The 18,529-nt window shown below is 41.2% G+C and overlaps 6 non-coding genes across 6 annotated transcripts; all 6 read left to right on the top strand.

The window, feature by feature from the left end:
• Positions 1-15,633: 15,633 nt before the first annotated feature.
• Positions 15,634-15,752, top strand: LOC145436664 (5S ribosomal RNA). The gene has a single exon (XR_013914391.1). It is a non-coding gene; the product is annotated as a 5S ribosomal RNA (ribosomal RNA).
• A 396-nt stretch (positions 15,753-16,148) lies between these two features.
• LOC145436663 (5S ribosomal RNA) lies at positions 16,149-16,267 on the top strand. The gene has a single exon (XR_013914390.1). It is a non-coding gene; the product is annotated as a 5S ribosomal RNA (ribosomal RNA).
• A 396-nt stretch (positions 16,268-16,663) lies between these two features.
• Positions 16,664-16,782, top strand: LOC145436662 (5S ribosomal RNA). The gene has a single exon (XR_013914389.1). It is a non-coding gene; the product is annotated as a 5S ribosomal RNA (ribosomal RNA).
• A 491-nt stretch (positions 16,783-17,273) lies between these two features.
• On the top strand, positions 17,274-17,392 carry LOC145436661 (5S ribosomal RNA). Its single transcript, XR_013914388.1, has one exon. It is a non-coding gene; the product is annotated as a 5S ribosomal RNA (ribosomal RNA).
• Positions 17,393-17,788: 396 nt separating this feature from the next.
• On the top strand, positions 17,789-17,907 carry LOC145436660 (5S ribosomal RNA). Its single transcript, XR_013914387.1, has one exon. It is a non-coding gene; the product is annotated as a 5S ribosomal RNA (ribosomal RNA).
• A 396-nt stretch (positions 17,908-18,303) lies between these two features.
• Positions 18,304-18,422, top strand: LOC145436658 (5S ribosomal RNA). Its single transcript, XR_013914386.1, has one exon. It is a non-coding gene; the product is annotated as a 5S ribosomal RNA (ribosomal RNA).
• The last annotated feature ends 107 nt before the right edge of the window (positions 18,423-18,529 follow it).

Genomic DNA, 18,529 nt, shown 5'->3' with positions numbered 1-18,529 from the left:
GGTCGCTAACTCAAAACGGGTCACGGCCACTTTTCAAATTTCGTAGACAACGCGGGGCGCATGAATTCAATATCGAGATTAATTAAGCCACACAACGACGCAATCTCGTCACCTACTCCATCCTAATGAATTGATATCTTGTCAAATACGGCGTACCGGGCTTATCGAACGCCTTGAAATCTTAATTAAGGATGGCACCGTGTGTTGGTTGATCAGAGAGAAGCACACATGACGGTGCCTGTATGGCAATGCTATGCTCAAATCCACGGTGTGTTCGTCATTATCGGCGAGAAATGGCTTTGAAGTGATATTGCTGTCGATAAAATACATTCATGAAATACAATTTATTCCTTGTATATGTGGATAAATGGGCGAATAATCTATCGATTCAGCAATCCGGCCCGCCAAGTACTTACATTCCTGTATCCGGCCAGCCGACTGGAGGAGTTTCCCGCCCCTGAACTAAGAGGACAGGTTTACCCCCGACTCCAATGAACAAATATTTAGTGCTCCCAATCTTCTTTCAATTTCAACTTTCGTCCTACGTTTTTGACATGCTCCTTCATCTTCTACGGGTGATGATGACTCAATGTAGTCGAGGGCACTGATTGACTGCTTTTATGAATATGGATTTGGAAACGTACCATGGAACAATTTGATGCACAGACCGTGCAATGTGTAATGTGACAATGGTGACACAGAAGGTTTGGATTATATACTATATGGAAAGAGTGAATTCTTGTGACTTGAATAGTTACGGTATACTTTGCCATACTGACTTTATTTTGCATGTGGATTACGCATGCGAGGTACATAGGCTGCGGAATCACGGAATATTGATGATGTAAACCAGCGGTTCAGCGGTCATAATACGCTAGAACTAGGATCTAAGCAAGTGGAAAAGACGTCTACTAAAGAGTGTAACACCATCCATTCGAGTTCTGGGCTAATCTTACGGTGGATTGCCGAATGTCCATCGATGACATAGTGGACACTGTGGACAGTGATACGGTCATAATATGCTGAAACTGTCATACGGTCATAAATATGTGAAAAACATTTATAAAGAGAGGAAAGGCCAACCATGTATGTTCCAGGGTAATTTGACAGAAGATTGCCCAATCTCCATCGATGACATAGCGGACAGTGGTACGGTCATAATATGCAGAAACCAAGATCATAAATATGGTAGGTCAAAACCACTTCTAAAGATGTGGAAAAGCCAACTGTGCGAGTTCCAAGCTAATATGTGGGAAGATTACCCAATGCCCATCAATTACGTAGCGGATATGCGATTACGGTCATAATATGCTGAAACCTCAATCGAAATAAGTGGATAATGGAAATTTTGATGCACGCTTGTCATGGTGCTATTAACTCGATAAAGGGCACACGAAGAGTCATCGAATTGATAACATATAATGCAATGAATGTACTGCCTTGAAAAAATATGCCTGTTACTATAAATATATACCTACTCCATGTATATTGTACAACAATTTTCTGTCAATGCTAATGTAATATAGTATGGGAGCAGATTAGAGTATTCTTTTGAAGTTTTCGTTAAACTAAAATAATCAATTTGCAAAAATTTCAAACATTTGGGGATGAGGCCCCCGCATACCCCTCCCATACGCTGGTGCACCAAACCGACTTGAAAGTTACAGGGGTGGGCAACTTTTCCATCGTCATCAGACCATAACATCGTAACAACACTGATTGACCTGTCACTTGTTGGATATGGCACCGAACACTGTGGACCTGGAAACGACCAAATCAACCACAGAAGATCGATCATTGCTAGTGACAATGAATTTGGTAAATATTACGTACATGTAAGCGAATGGTCGGGTGCGGTAGTGAGCAAAAATATTCCCTTCGCGACCAATAATTCAAGAATCACTGGCGTGACGTATGCCGTTGCCAGCTGCAGAAAACGGTAGATTCTATTCTTTGCTTCAAACGTTAAATCTTAATAAATTGAATGTTTGGCACGCAAGCTGGTACAAAGTTTACATTTTTGACATTTTGGCGCGCTGCACACAAAAGGTTGCCGTCCACTTGGGTACAGCATGCTGAAGTAGGCCTGCAGTTCTTTTGAAATTCTCCATCCTCTGACCAAGAGAGTCTTTCTTCATGTTTTTATCATAAGATCAACTAAAATTCTACTCGTTGAACACGGCAACCTGCTCGGCACAAACTAAAACGACGGGCTCACCCTCGACTCCAGTTAACGAATATTTAATGCTCTCACCCTTCTTTGAATTTCAGTTTTAAGCCTTCTTTGTGACATACCCGCTCATTGTTTATGGGTGATGATGACTCATAGTAGTCACGGGCACTGATTGACTTCTTTTTCGAATTAGGGATTTGGAAACGTACCACGGAATGAACAGACCGTTCGATGTGTAATGTGAAAATGGCAACAAAGAAGGTTTGAATTAAACTATATGGGAGGATAAAACTTCTTGTGACTTTAATTGTTACGGCATACTTTGGTATATTGACTTAATTTTTGAATCTGGATTATGCATGTGAGGTGCGCAGGCTCCGTAATCGCGGCATACTAATGAAGTAAACGAATTCAACCTCGTCGTCCATATACTATATGCTCACCATGAACTATAAGAGAACGCATTGGTCCAGGGGTTCTTAAAGCATTTCAAAGCGCGACCCCTATTCTTAGTTTTTATAAACATATCGTGGTTCAAGCTTTACTGCATTCCAAATTTTAACGTTATAGCATTTAATAAGCATGTATGAGCTAGAGAATATCTCGACAACCGTTAGTTGTACGATACGCAGTTTTGTGAAACATGATTCATTCAAAATAATATTCAATTCAGCGAGGTTGATGTCACTGCATCTTTTATTGCGTAACTGCTTTGTATTCTGAATCTTTTATTGCGTAACTGTGTTGTATTTTGCGCTATGCGTTCACATCAATCACGAATTAACATTCGAAAACAATCTGTCAAATCTCGAAATTTCTCATCGCACCGAGCGCGAAATATGTGCCGGTCACGTTGCAGTGGTTCATTATAATCCGTGTAAAATGAATTGCGCCTAGTTCAAGATCGCCAATTCCCCGTTAAAATATTACCATAATACTACATCGGGTTATTTTCCATAAAATGCTTCGATTTAGGTAAGTCATCCCGTAGCGAACAGCATGTCGAAGTCGAATAACGTGGCACTGTACCACTTTTCAGAGCGATAGTGAAGGCCCTTATTACAATTAGGTTGCTTTTTATTCAAAAATATATTATTTACGCTCGGCGGCGCGACTAGGCCCAAATTCACACTGATTGTTCATTGTCAGCGATTTGGCTCGTCCGTGAAAGGACCGCCTTATGCAAGCTGTAGCTGGCAACCGTAAGCTTCCATAGGGTGTGTGTGTGTCTAAGAATCGTATGTATAGAAGGGTAGTGATGAATATGGGCAATGGAAGGATGTACGGATTTGCGAGGTGTTCTCGCGGGGGAGCTCCCCTAAACTCGTTAACCCCCCCTTTAAAAAAATGTTTTTTTTTCTGGCTACGTGGGTACGACCCTGCGTGAGCGATCTACCGGTGAGCCCTACCGGTAAATATGATAATTATAACGTATTTGCAATATGCAAGTAAAAATAAGGAACCAATCTCATTCATTAACCATGAAAAAGTGTTGACGCCTGATCAGGGTTGTAATGACTCGAGTCATGACTCGACTCGAGTCAGACTCGAGTCACGATTTTTTTATGACTCGACTTGACTCGAGTCATTTTTTTGAAATGGGAAAATGACTCGACTCGACTCGAGTCAATATTTGGATTGACTCGACTTGTACTCGAGTCATTACGCATGACTCGACCCAAGTCATTGACTCGGCTTATTTTATATGACTTGAAGATGAAGAAATTTGCGAATCATAATGGCTAGATCAACGCATCCGACGAATTCTGCCGACATCGCTATTTGTCACCACTGCTTTCGTTGCACTTGTCTGATATCAGATATGCCGCCATAAAAACAACAGAAAATGATACATAGTAGCAATGCATTGTACAAAATCGTCCAGTGATGAAGAGGTAATAGATCCTCCGCAATTAAAGTACTCAAGACTTTTCAATTATACAAGCAAACAATTGAATCAAAGTTCAATTAGAGCCAATCAAATGACTCAGATGGTGAAGAGACTGATAAGCTCATGTGCAGATTTGAAGGCGATGATTCTTTGCATTTTTGGGCGACTAGAAAGAATGAGCATTCAATGCTCCTCAGTGTGGTTCAAAAATGCTTGTCAATTCCTGCATCTAGTGCACTAGTGGAACGTGTATTCAGTAGATGTGGATTCATTCTACGGCCATGCCGCTTTAACATATTTGAGGATCTCCTTTCCACATTAGTATTTTTGAGGTGTAACTCATTGATTTGATCTGCTGTCTGTGAAAACACACAATGCGCCTCGTCCATTTGACGTTTTGTTAGGTATGTGCATTGTGCACGTGAGTAATAATGAATGGCTAATGTTGTGTGATGTTTGTACAATATGGCTGTTCTAAAATAACTTCTTTTTTATTTTACTAGGTGGTTACTTGATAAAATTGTTATGTTGCATAAAAGGAACACTGAATCTGGCTTAATTTGAAAAAAGTGGAATCAATGATGTGAGAGGAGAATATTTTGGATTTGAAAATAAATGGAGTATTTTAGTGAGAAATTCTTTCATATAATATAGTTACATAGTAGTAAGCCGACTATTTTTTCATATCCAAAACATTCTACTCTAATAACTTCACTTTTTCTAGTTGGAATTGAGTCAAATTTGCTATGAATCATATTTTTACACAATGTAACAATATCATGAGATAGCCGGTAAAATTCGAAAATCTCTATTTGTAATTAGTCTAAAATTTTCTTTCATAGCATTGCATTCTACTGGTTGGAATTGAGCCAAATTTGATTTTTTAGGCAATCTAGCAATTTTAAGAAGTAGCCGGAAAATTTGAAAAAATGGTTTTGAACAGCCCCATTGTACAATTATTTCTCCAATGCTGTAACTGCGATGTAGTCTGTAATGCAATTGGGAAAACCTTTAGTATAATCAAAAGGTATCTGTTCTGTTGTCACTGCACAATGCACATAGTTGCATGCACGCTTTTACAGCATGCTGGCCTGTTGTAAATACCTCTACATAAACATGCATCTATTGATTCTCTATCAACTAGTATCTTGACGTGAATTTGTTGGTTCTCTGTCAGATAGTATGTTGACGTGAATTCGTTGGTTCTCTATCAGCTATTCGTGAGCTATCGTCGATGTGTTCATAATAAAAACTGAATGCTTGTATTGGTGATGTATCAGACTGACAAGAGAGATATTTGATTTTAAGTTCTAAGATTAGTAAAGTTATCTTTAGCATCGGTAAATGAGGCCAGGACCTGTCCGTTATCTGCCTAAATAAACACGTGCCAAGACTCTGATAGGGACAAAATGAGCATGTTTCGCAAACAGGGCATTCGATATCACCCAAGCAGGATTGAAAACATGAGTTGAACATGACTTCAATACTGTGACTTGGACTCGACTCGAGTCATAACACCATGACTCGGACTTGACCCTTTAAACGGTGACTTGGACTCGGACTCGAGTCTGTGATGAATTGAAAATGACTCGACTCGACTCGAGTCAAAACCACAAAAGTATGATTGACTCGTGACTCGGAACCATGTGACTTGGTTACAACCCTGCGCCTGATACTTCCACAATCATTATCACATCACTTGATGTCTGAAGTGGAATATATGTATAACGATTGCCCCAAAAGTTGTGTTAATCATCCAATGAGGGCCCAAGACCATCGTTGTTGCCTATCTTTTACACTTATCTTTAAGAGGGTGTTCATTTACGTCCTCGAATATTTCATCGCCCCTTCCAAATATTTTTCCTGGCTACGCCCTTGCCTCTGCCCCTATCAATGTTAAGCCTAGCTAAAAGATCGTGTTTTGTAAAAGTTGATTGCTGAACTCATGATGGCATCACAGAAGATCGATTGTTTTTATCGCCAATACAATAATTTTGTTTTGACTTTCTGTAATGTTTAGCAAGTGAAACCTTTAATATGTGTACCGTGTAGGCTTCGAGGTCATGCTATTGCGGTAGTAATAAGACTATAACTCAGGGATGGGCAAACTTTTCAGCTCGCGGGCCGCATTCAACATCTGATTACATTCGCGGGCCGCACTACGGTAAAATTGTATTTATAAACTAAAACGCAAGCTTTTATTCGATTGTATAAAGCAGTGATTCTTAAACCATTTTGTCTGCGACCCAAATCCGAGTTTTAGTGGCATCTCAAACCTCACACATCAAATGGTATACATTTTAAATATAACTGTGCTACATTTTACCGGCGTGAAAGAACATGTCCGACTCGATGCGCTTTCAAATTAGGGTGTATTATTTCACCATACGGGTCGCATTTGTACTACTGCCTGTAGGCTACTCAGACTATTCAGTACCGACCATTTCGACGACAGGACATATAAATATCGATGGTATTAGCCAGCCAGCGACAGTCATTTCTGGCCAGGGTTTTATCGCCGCCAATCTTTTTGGCACCGCACTGTACCCGTCGACATGTTGCCCAAAACTTAATGCCTTAATGTGTCCTGGCGCGCAAGGGGTTGGCCTCGCAAGTCCCCTCTCTCTCACACTCCGGCACTAGATCGATGCACACCCCTACACTAAAGCCTCCCAACATTGTCGGACACTGTTCTTCAGGGAAAACAAGGTCGGACAATAAATCCTGTCGTGAATTGAAACCAATTTATGTAATACAAAGGTCGGCACATTTTAATGATCAAGCCAAGTTGTTGTAATAACTTTTCCACGTGTCTCGCTTATTGGCCGATAGTACCCAAGACTGTGTCCTCGGAAATCTACAAACAATCTACCGTTTATACGACCTTCTCTTTTCGTTTACAGTGTCCTTGACCGTGGTGCAAAAGGCCGTCAGGCGATAAGTGCCAAATCTTCATGTTAAATAAACAACAACAACAAACGATCCACCGAACTCTCCAATTTTGTATTACTTCGGACAACTCATTATGAATGAATTAAAACCGAAGTTTTAAATGATTTGCAACTAACTTCGCTTATAGAGGGCGAATCTATCAAAAACACGCACCAGTCGGTTTTTCCAAGTACAACACTGAAAGTTCTAATTTACAATCACAATTGTGATCCGAACTCACTCATATCCGTTTCGATTGTCTTGGATATTTAGCACCCGAAGCGTTTCAAAATGCGCAGGCCCCGAGGTAGGGATGGTGTGAACGTGAGCTTCACGTTCGCGATCTGTGTGTGACCCTCAGAAATTTGGAGGTTCACGTTCACAAACGAACCTTGGTAGGTTCTGCACTGTGAACCTTTTTCATATATTATAATTTTCACTTCATGATAACATCTTTGGTTGAAATATATAGTGCATGTCAACTGCGAGCCACTCTATGCGTGGCGCTGGCAGCATAAAAAAAATCAACACTGAACGACTATGCTCCTTGAAAATCTCAAAAATTCTACTTGCTTAGTTACAAATGTTTGCTCGAAATATCCAGCTTTCCGTTTGTGAATATTTAGTGACTCTCTGATGTGAGCTTGACCCGCAATCACACAAGATCAAGAATGAAATACGCTACATGTAGGTACTCAACTTAGCCAGGGATATCCCTGCCTTTAACGAATGATGCTTATTCGACCAATCAATGAAACTGATATCGTTGTCTGATGTAAAAAAAATCTAGCTGCCGTACGGGGTCAGTCTTGATTTAATGTGTTTATTGTATCATAAAAAACAAATCCTTGCGATTGGGGTGTTGGCTACTGCTATATAACTTGTTAATGGAGTAATATCGGTAGCAAGTATAGAATCCCGTTTTACGCTCTGAGCAATATCAACGTAGCAATACTCCAACGCCGAATGCATTGTCTGGTCTGGCCTAGACCGTTAAGTAGTAAGCTTATATTCCCTTGCAAGTCCTCGTCTAAATTGTTGGCAAAGCGACGGACGATATTGATTTTATGGGATCATTATATGATTTGATTGCCCCAGTTGATACACTTGACGACGTTTGTCGACGTTTACATTGTTATAGGCTGTCACATCACTGAAATGTAAGTTTGGAATTAGCAATATGACGTCACGTGACGTCATGAGGTTCACGTTCGTGTTCACACAGAACCTTTCAAAAAGGTTCGCGTTCACACGAACCTTTCAAAAAGGTTCGCGTTCACACGAACCTGAACCTTTCTGGGGTTCACACCATCCCTATCCCGAGGTCAGGCTATTGCGCTAACAATAACATCAGAAAATGCAATATTAGGATTATGATTTACTCAATATCATGATAAAATAAAGCGTTTAATCAATTCGCTCTAGTAATTTGATTCTTAACTGCAAATTTTTATCAATATTTGTATCACGTTTTTTGATGCCTTCGCGGGCCGCACAAAAGGTTGTTGCGGGCCGCATGCGGCCCGCGGGCCGTAGTTTTCCCACCCCTGCTATAACTTATCATTGCCATGGTAAATCAGTTTTCTATAGTTGCTCGTGGTCTTTCTCGTTTTCATTTAAAGGTCCTTGAATCAACCATTATAAAGCTGCAAAAGCCGAGCCTCTGCCGCCAGAAGGAACATATCTAGACGCGCTAGGAATCTTCCATTAGTGTTGTTTTGTCATTCGGCTGTTTTACAGCTGATTTTGTGTGTGCTGTACCGTGCGCTGTTTACTGCCGTTCGCGACTTGTGTACTTGTCATTATTACGTCACAACAACAAAATTATTTCTATATTTCGAACTTGGTTAACCTCATTTACTGGCGTTCACTGCTGAAGAGAGCCAGTCGAAAAGCTTACAGTGGAATAAATTCAACAATATGAACGTATTGTTTGCTGTAAAATGTATTGGGAAATAGATTAGTCAGGTCGCTGCAATACCTAGATTTTTAGTGCGCATTTTCAATATTTTTCCTATGTGTTTCGGAGTCGCGAAAATGGGGTTGCGGACCGTATAGTTTGCCCACCCTTGGACTAGTGGGTCTACTTACACAGCTAGAATTATTTAGTTGTCCAAGTCTCAATAATAAAACATTTAAATATTCTGATTTAGGAATAACCAAACGAATGATTCCTGCTAAATCGTATGTTACACAAACGCGATCCGGCAGAGGATCAGATGGCTACGTGCGCCAGAAGCATATGCAACGAATGCTAAATTGACCCAGGCTGTCTTTTCTCTGGCCGTCGTTCTAGCACAACTTACCAGCAACGGCAAGCACCCTTACGGTGCCAACGATTGCTATTGGCTATATAAGATTTGTCAAAATAACTTGGATCTTAAGAATGTCGACATTCCGACCACTGCTGGGGAAAGACAGGAACTGACCAAATTACTTACTCAGATGTTATCAGCGAACCCCTGTGATAGACCACCGGTTGCGGATATTAAAGAACATGAGTTTTTCTGCGGTCAGATTCTTGTAGTGACGAATTCAGTTTTGTACATCGATGTCTTTAATGCCCATGAGCAAACGCAGTAGTTTTTCAACCTGTAGGTCATTTTCCTTTCTTGTGGGTCACGAAGGTGCAACCCAGAAACGCATATTTATTCATTTCTCAATGTAAATCCATCTTCGAAAAATGTTTAAATCATGTTGCTATCGGCTGACTGTCAACATTATTACTCGTCTAAAATCTCTCAGAAAAATGTAGCTCATTTACGAGGCTTGTAGGACGGACCAACGTATCAAAAAAATTGCGTGGTATTGGACAAGCATGAGACAGTTGTAGGCCTACAAAATAAAATGGCAAAATATCAGTTTCAAAATTTATGTTATATTAACATAACTATGTCTATTTAGACGAAGGCCGAAAGTGCATACTCTGCTTTGAAAACGAACCGGATATAGCTTTTGTTCCGTGCGACGATATGCATGAATGTCATGTCTGCGCTCAGCAACTGGATAGCTGCCCCACATGCCGTGAGCAGATCGACGAACGTCCTATGCCTGTGTACCAACTCCGAGGAACTTGCCATGTCGAGTAATAACGGATTTGAAGTGTAATTAATGGTTTATAGAAATTGTGGACGTGTGCATATGATGAGATCATTCCGTAAAAGCGTGCTAATGATTCTTAACGAATAAACGAGCGTGATTGGGATTTCTGTTGCAACAAATCAAGTGGCAGCCGGGTGGGTGGATCATGAAATTAGTAGCCATAAATTGCTGAATGTTGAAACAACGCCGGTCGTTGATTCTACAAATATTTGTGATTTTCGTTGGGTCAATGTCCTCGATCTGATATTGATGACTCCATTTACTTGGAAATACCAGCAGACGACGAACTGCAGCAGGCGATGTAAATATGTGTTGTTAGCTCAGTTGGTACTGTTTGGTAACAGCACAATGGTGACTGTCTTTCGAATAAAACCATGCTTCTTCAAAAAGAGTTCAGTCTATTTAATCACATGAGTGCCACACGCTGATTTCGTTTCACCGTCCATATGACGATTAAACTGTTGTAGGCAATGGGATCAGCTGTATCGCAACCGATTCTTAATAAATTCCGTTAAGCTCTTTAAACTGCTGACATGTCGAGTAGATTTGATACATCTAATAATTGCGGTCACCGCAGAAATCTCGAGAATTCCAGGTTCGGATACCAGAGGTGGTCAGTAACGAAGTACTTCTACTTTTTTGAAGTACTCAAGTAGTTTTCCTCTACTTCTGGTACTTACTCAAGTAGATCTGATTTTCTTTACTTCTACTTCTACTTCGTAATATTTTGTGATCTACTTACTTACTTTTCGCTATTTTCAGTTTGTCAAGTAGAAGTAGTTTACTCCCACAATACGAAAGACAGCCTGAGGAATTTCGGGGCTGTTTTCAGGCAACACCAGCATTTTAATATTCATAAAAGTCAAGTAAAGCCCGGAAATTTTGTTGCGCTTCGCGCACAGTAGTTTTGGCGGGACAAATATGTTTTCAGTAAAGTATCAGTGAATATAATTTAGGTACCGGATTGCTTGGTTCCGCTCACACCGCATTGTCGCCCATATCAAATATTTCATCACAGTAAATATGGTCCACCATAAAGTTTGAAACTACCGTTTCGCAATCTAGCAATTACCAATCATATCGTAATCGAGCAGCACCTTACGTGTCTTGCTAATCTGGAAAATCCAGCTTTTTTAACGTTACACCTGTTTTAGCAGATCAACTTTGAAGCTTTATGGACAACAGACATGAAATATAGTTTCCGCTTTTTAGAAGTGGTATTTGTGTTGCACTTTCAATTGCGAGTATCATACTTTGAGTTCTAATTACTTGCAGTTCTTTTGTCTGCAGAACATACATGTCGAAGCATAAAAGCATAAAAGTGTAGTAATTAGGGATGGTGTGAACGTGAGGTTCACGTTTGCGTTCTGTGTGTGAACCTCGGAAATTTAGAGGTTCGCGTTCACAACAGAACCTTGGTAGGTTCTGCACTGTGAACCTTTTTCATATATTGCAATTTTCACTTCATTATAACATCATTGGTTCAAATTTATTGCATTTCAACTGCGGGCCACTCCATGTATGACGCTGGCAGCATTCAAAATCAACACTAAACGAGCATGCACCTTGACAATCTCAAATGTTTTACTTGCTTTGTTACAAAAGTTTGCTGGAATTATCCAGTTTTCCGTTTGTGAATATTTAGTGATTCTCTGCTGTGAGCTTGACCCGCAATCACACGACATCACGAGCGAAATACGTAGTCAGCGAAGGATGCTTGTTCAACCAATCAATAAGATTGATATCGTTTTCTGATGTAAAAATTCGAGAAGGCGTATGGGGTCACTCTGGATTTCATATCTTTACTGCATCATTAAAACCAAATCTGTGCGATTGAGGAGTTGGCTACTGTTGTATAACTTCTAAATGAGGTAATATCGGTAGCAAATTTAGAAACCCAATTTACACTCTGATCAATATCAATGTAGCAATACTCAGACACCGAATACATTGTCCGGTCTGGCCTAGACCGATAAGGGAGTCCTCGTCGAAATTGTTGGGAAAGCGAAAAAAAGATATTGATTTTATGGTAGTATTATATCCTTTGATTGCCTCAGTTGATACATTTAGCTACGTTTAAAACGCCAATATGTACTTCAGAATTGTTGCATTGTGTGGCCCAAGTCGTCGCTAGGTATCGTGTACATTAATATAGGCTATCACTTCATTGAAAGATAGGGTTGGAATTAGCAATATGACGTCACGTGACGTCATTAGGTTCACGTTCGTGTTCACACAGAACCTTTTAAAAAGGTTCGCGTTCACACGAACCTGAACCTTTCAGGGGTTCACACCATCCCTAGACTAGTAATGCCTCTATTTTCCGAAAATAAAGCTACACTATATATAACTTTTACGATCCGCCATATTTGTTATTAATGTATACTAATCGCGCAAAGTGATGAAACCGTATCCAATAAAACTTCTACGTTTTGCTCTTCGCCTAAACTTGGGGCCTTATAATATGGGGTAGGGCGCCATGCCATAATATTCTCTATAACGGGGTCTTCTTGTAAACAAATGGTTTGTATCGCATTTTCATATCAATACTATAATTTGCATCTCATGATGCGAAAAAATGCCTATTCTGTCGGAAATTGATACCTCCTGGGATGCATCAATACGAATCAAGCTCTCTGCACCTTCCGCATAGCTTAATTCGCAGCTTTTCACAGTCCATGCGAACGAATTAATACTGTTTGAAAACTACTTACTTACTTGAGTAGATTTAAAGTCAGTCAATTCTACTTCTACTTCAAGTAGTTTTGAATGGCTTATTGAAGAAGTACTTCTACTCTTACTTGAGTAGATTTTTTCGTGGCTACTTCTACTTCTACTTGAGTAGCTTTCTTGACTACTTTGACCACCTCTGTCGGATACACAGCCAGAGGTGTCTAGTGATGAAATTTTATGAGTAGCCGTAGCCACAGCTAGCATATATTGCGACAGCAGGTTTCATCTTTATTTCTATTATTCTAAGTAATGAAATAATCTATTTGCGGACATTGCTTTGAGTTTCTTATTTGCGTCACCAGTCATTTGAATATTTTGGCACAGCATAATTTCCAGGAATTTACAATTTTCATTCGACTGTGGGATAAAATTTTAATCGCTATTTACCGAGTATGGAATTTTTATTCGGATGTTACTGGCCTCCAACATGCCATGCGTACAATCCCATGCACTCGCCGAAATCAAAATAAATGATGGAAATGTCAATCTGATTTCATTAGTCCATAGGTCACCAACACGGCCTCATGTCGGCCGTAAGGACCAGATCAATCGCCCTTGGCGGCAGTGGCAAAGACTCAAATCAGAGCTCTAAAGATCGAAGTACAGAGATGATGGTTAGTCAACCCTATGAGAGATGCGAACGTAGTTTTGGGTCGTCGTTTTGGGGTGTTGCTCGTCTTACCAGGGAAACCGAGAGGGAATCTGGTTATTTTTCCAGATATTTGACGTGGATATTGGCACTTATGCGCCAAGTGCGGCTTCGCAACGGAATTCCAAGACGCTGGCGTGTGTTCCGCGAAGATTTATGTTTTCCCGGTAAGGAGCGGGAACTCGTCCAAGTATAGCCGTGGTCGGGAACCTTTTTTGTCCAAAGAGCCATATTGGCCCTATTTTTTCCATCTCAACTCCCTAAGAGCCATATATGCCAATCAACTGTTACATCAAAATTGGAAATTCGTGACGTCATGGTAGCACTTATTCAAACTCACTGCATGGGATCCCTCGTGTGCGTCACATTTTCTCTGTAAAACTGGTCTCTGTTGTTCGTAAATAAAGCTCGAAACTAGAGGTAAGACGCAGACGGGCCAAGCAGGATCACCAATGATAACGTAATTCATCGTAAATAGCTTAGAATTTTACAACTGATACTAATCGAATGCGACTGTCACACTGATTCCGAAAATCTAAATACTTATCGACTTCTCAATTCTCAAATTATTCGGCGGTAACATAACGTTGCGCTACGGCTACACGCATACATTTTATCGCCAGTACTACACAACGTGGAGAACGTGGATAGCTATGGCGTTGTTTGTAATCCGAGTTTGTAATTGTGAACGTCACATCCGCAACAGTTCATTTCGCGCCGTAGATCAGGGAGACAATGGGTATTTGAAAATTGCGTTTTGAAATGGGCGTCGCCATGTCTGCTATGCTACGCTCTTTGATTCAACGTACCGCACAATTCGAGATTTCGATTCGGATACATCGCGAGGAGGTTTGAGTCACCAGCCATTTCCATGGCGTGGGTTCGAATCCCATCGCTGCCACCACACCAGGATACAGAACCTGTAGGACTCCCTGTTACACCACGTAACGATGTCGACACACGATAAACGATAATTACAGAGGAGACATCCTAACAGCACGAGTAGTCGTTATATAAGGCAACTAAATAAACGGCGCAATCAGAGAACTAATCATTAGCCTGCCAATTACCAGGAGCCGAGATTCGGCTCCAGTATAACACAAACAATACTGGCCAAACATCTGCACGTGAAGACGACTTATTCTGCATTATGAGTTTAAAATTTTGGATTTGAAAAAATGATATACGGTGAGAAATCTTAGAATTACAAAAACTCGAATACCATCACTTCTACAAATTGTGATTGACTTGTAATTGCGTTGTTTACTGTCGTTCGCGACTCTGTGTACTTGTCATTATTACGTCACAGCGACAAAATTATTTCTATATTTCGAACTCGGTTAACCTCATTTACTGGCGGTCACTCCTGAAGAGGGCCAGTCGAAAAGCTTCGAGTGAAACTAATTTGCAATATGAACAGTTTGTTTGCTGCAATATTTAGTCAAATTTGTTTTGCACTATGTTTAAAAAACAACCCAACAATTTCATTGCCTACTATTGGACGAATACTTTTATAATTACCCATTTTGTATTCCGGTATTACAGCTGTAAATAAACGTTCATTGCGGAAGAGACCTTCCAACACCACAAGTAGGCTAGTCGTTGGGCCCGGTTAGTACTTGCATGGGTGACCGGCTGGGAATACCGGGTGCCGTAGGTCACTTTTATTTGCGTTTTTTCACATTAACTCGATCAATTTGATTGTTATGCTGTATTTTTACGATTGCAACTGTTTTGCATGCGCACGTACCAATATCAATTTAATCATTTGCTGGCCGCCGCTTATTCAGATGAAAATTATAACCCAATGTATTGCATTGTATTTCAATTATGACCTCGCGCACAATTTGTAGGTGTACTAGGCCTGACACATTTTCATTATATCACAATCTCGTACTGTTTTTACCTGACGGAAAGTGCAATAAAATAACTACTCCGACAGCGAGAGCTTACTCGATCGTGTGTTTTTCGAGAAAAAAGCAGGATGCCAATGATATTCGACCGCTAGCAGACTTTTCTCTCCAGTTCGTCCGAAAGTGCCTCAGCGCAATCAGACGATCTGCTTTTCTGGCAGATCGTTGGAAGCGTGGCGACATTTCGCCTGAGACAACGGAAAATGTCACATATAAAACGGCACAGATTGTAACCACTGTCGCCTACGACCATACCACGTTGAATACACCCGATCTCGTCCGATCTCGGAAGTTAAGCAGCGTTGGGCCCAGTTAGTACTTGCATGGGTGACCGGCTGGGAATACCGGGTGTAGTAGGTCAGCTTTTGCATTTTTTCACACAAACTCGATCAATTTGATCGCCATGTTGTATTTTCATATGAACTCTATCGCGCGAAGTTTATAATTGTAGTAGGCTTACCACATTTTCAATATATGACAATCTCGTACTGTTTTTACCTGGCGGAAAGTGCAATAAAATAACTACTCCGACAGCGAGAGCTTACTCGATCGTGTGTTTTTCGACCAGATACAAGAAAAAAGCAGGATGCCGATGATGTTCGACCGCTAGCAGACTTTTCTCTCCAGTTCGTCCGAAAGTGCCTCAGCGCAATCAGACGATCTGCTTTTCAGGCAGATCGTTGGCAGCGTGGCGACATTTCGCCTGAGACAACGGAAAATGTCACATATAAAACGGCACAGATTGTAACCACTGTCGCCTACGACCATACCACGTTGAATACACCCGATCTCGTCCGATCTCGGAAGTTAAGCAGCGTTGGGCCCAGTTAGTACTTGCATGGGTGACCGGCTGGGAATACCGGGTGTAGTAGGTCAGCTTTTGCATTTTTTCACACAAACTCGATCAATTTGATCGCCATGTTGTATTTTCATATGAACTCTATCGCGCGAAGTTTATAATTGTAGTAGGCTTACCACATTTTCAATATATGACAATCTCGTACTGTTTTTACCTGGCGGAAAGTGCAATAAAATAACTACTCCGACAGCGAGAGCTTACTCGATCGTGTGTTTTTCGACCAGATACAAGAAAAAAGCAGGATGCCGATGATGTTCGACCGCTAGCAGACTTTTCTCTCCAGTTCGTCCGAAAGTGCCTCAGCGCAATCAGACGATCTGCTTTTCAGGCAGATCGTTGGCAGCGTGGCGACATTTCGCCTGAGACAACGGAAAATGTCACATATAAAACGGCACAGATTGTAACCACTGTCGCCTACGACCATACCACGTTGAATACACCCGATCTCGTCCGATCTCGGAAGTTAAGCAGCGTTGGGCCCAGTTAGTACTTGCATGGGTGACCGGCTGGGAATACCGGGTGTAGTAGGTCAGCTTTTGCGTTTTTTCACATTAACTCGATCAATTTGATTGTTATGCTGTATTTTTACGATTGCAACTGTTTTGCATGCGCACGTACCAATATCAATTTAATCATTTGCTGGCCGCCGCTTATTCAGATGAAAATTATAACCCAATGTATTGCATTGTATTTCAATTATGACCTCGCGCACAATTTGTAGGTGTACTAGGCCTGACACATTTTCATTATATCACAATCTCGTACTGTTTTTACCTGACGGAAAGTGCAATAAAATAACTACTCCGACAGCGAGAGCTTACTCGATCGTGTGTTTTTCGAGAAAAAAGCAGGATGCCAATGATATTCGACCGCTAGCAGACTTTTCTCTCCAGTTCGTCCGAAAGTGCCTCAGCGCAATCAGACGATCTGCTTTTCTGGCAGATCGTTGGAAGCGTGGCGACATTTCGCCTGAGACAACGGAAAATGTCACATATAAAACGGCACAGATTGTAACCACTGTCGCCTACGACCATACCACGTTGAATACACCCGATCTCGTCCGATCTCGGAAGTTAAGCAGCGTTGGGCCCAGTTAGTACTTGCATGGGTGACCGGCTGGGAATACCGGGTGTAGTAGGTCAGCTTTTGCATTTTTTCACACAAACTCGATCAATTTGATCGCCATGTTGTATTTTCATATGAACTCTATCGCGCGAAGTTTATAATTGTAGTAGGCTTACCACATTTTCAATATATGACAATCTCGTACTGTTTTTACCTGGCGGAAAGTGCAATAAAATAACTACTCCGACAGCGAGAGCTTACTCGATCGTGTGTTTTTCGACCAGATACAAGAAAAAAGCAGGATGCCGATGATGTTCGACCGCTAGCAGACTTTTCTCTCCAGTTCGTCCGAAAGTGCCTCAGCGCAATCAGACGATCTGCTTTTCAGGCAGATCGTTGGCAGCGTGGCGACATTTCGCCTGAGACAACGGAAAATGTCACATATAAAACGGCACAGATTGTAACCACTGTCGCCTACGACCATACCACGTTGAATACACCCGATCTCGTCCGATCTCGGAAGTTAAGCAGCGTTGGGCCCAGTTAGTACTTGCATGGGTGACCGGCTGGGAATACCGGGTGTAGTAGGTCAGCTTTTGCATTTTTTCACACAAACTCGATCAATTTGATCGCCATGTTGTATTTTCATATGAACTCTATCGCGCGAAGTTTATAATTGTAGTAGGCTTACCACATTTTCAATATATGACAATCTCGTACTGTTTTTACCTGGCGGAAAGTGCAATAAAATAACTACTCCGACAGCGAGAGCTTACTCGATCGTGTGTTTTTCGACCAGATACAAGAAAAAAGCAGGATGCCGATGATGTTCGACCGCTAGCAGACTTTTCTCTCCAGTTCGTCCGAAAGTGCCTCAGCGCAATCAGACGATCTGCTTTTCAGGCAGATCGTTGGCAGCGTGGCGACATTTCGCCTGAGACAACGGAAAATGTCACATATAAAACGGCACAGATTGTAACCACTGTCGCCTACGACCATACCACGTTGAATACACCCGATCTCGTCCGATCTCGGAAGTTAAGCAGCGTTGGGCCCAGTTAGTACTTGCATGGGTGACCGGCTGGGAATACCGGGTGTAGTAGGTCAGCTTTTGCGTTTTTTCACATTAACTCGATCAATTTGATTGTTATGCTGTATTTTTACGATTGCAACTGTTTTGCATGCGCACGTACCAATATCAATTTAATCATTT

Source organism: Botryllus schlosseri, chromosome 3 (genome assembly GCF_051294905.1).
Source record: "Botryllus schlosseri isolate E-star chromosome 3, Bs_hap1, whole genome shotgun sequence".
Lineage (NCBI taxonomy): Eukaryota > Metazoa > Chordata > Ascidiacea > Stolidobranchia > Styelidae > Botryllus > Botryllus schlosseri.
This window is presented reverse-complemented; position numbering and strand designations above follow the sequence as displayed.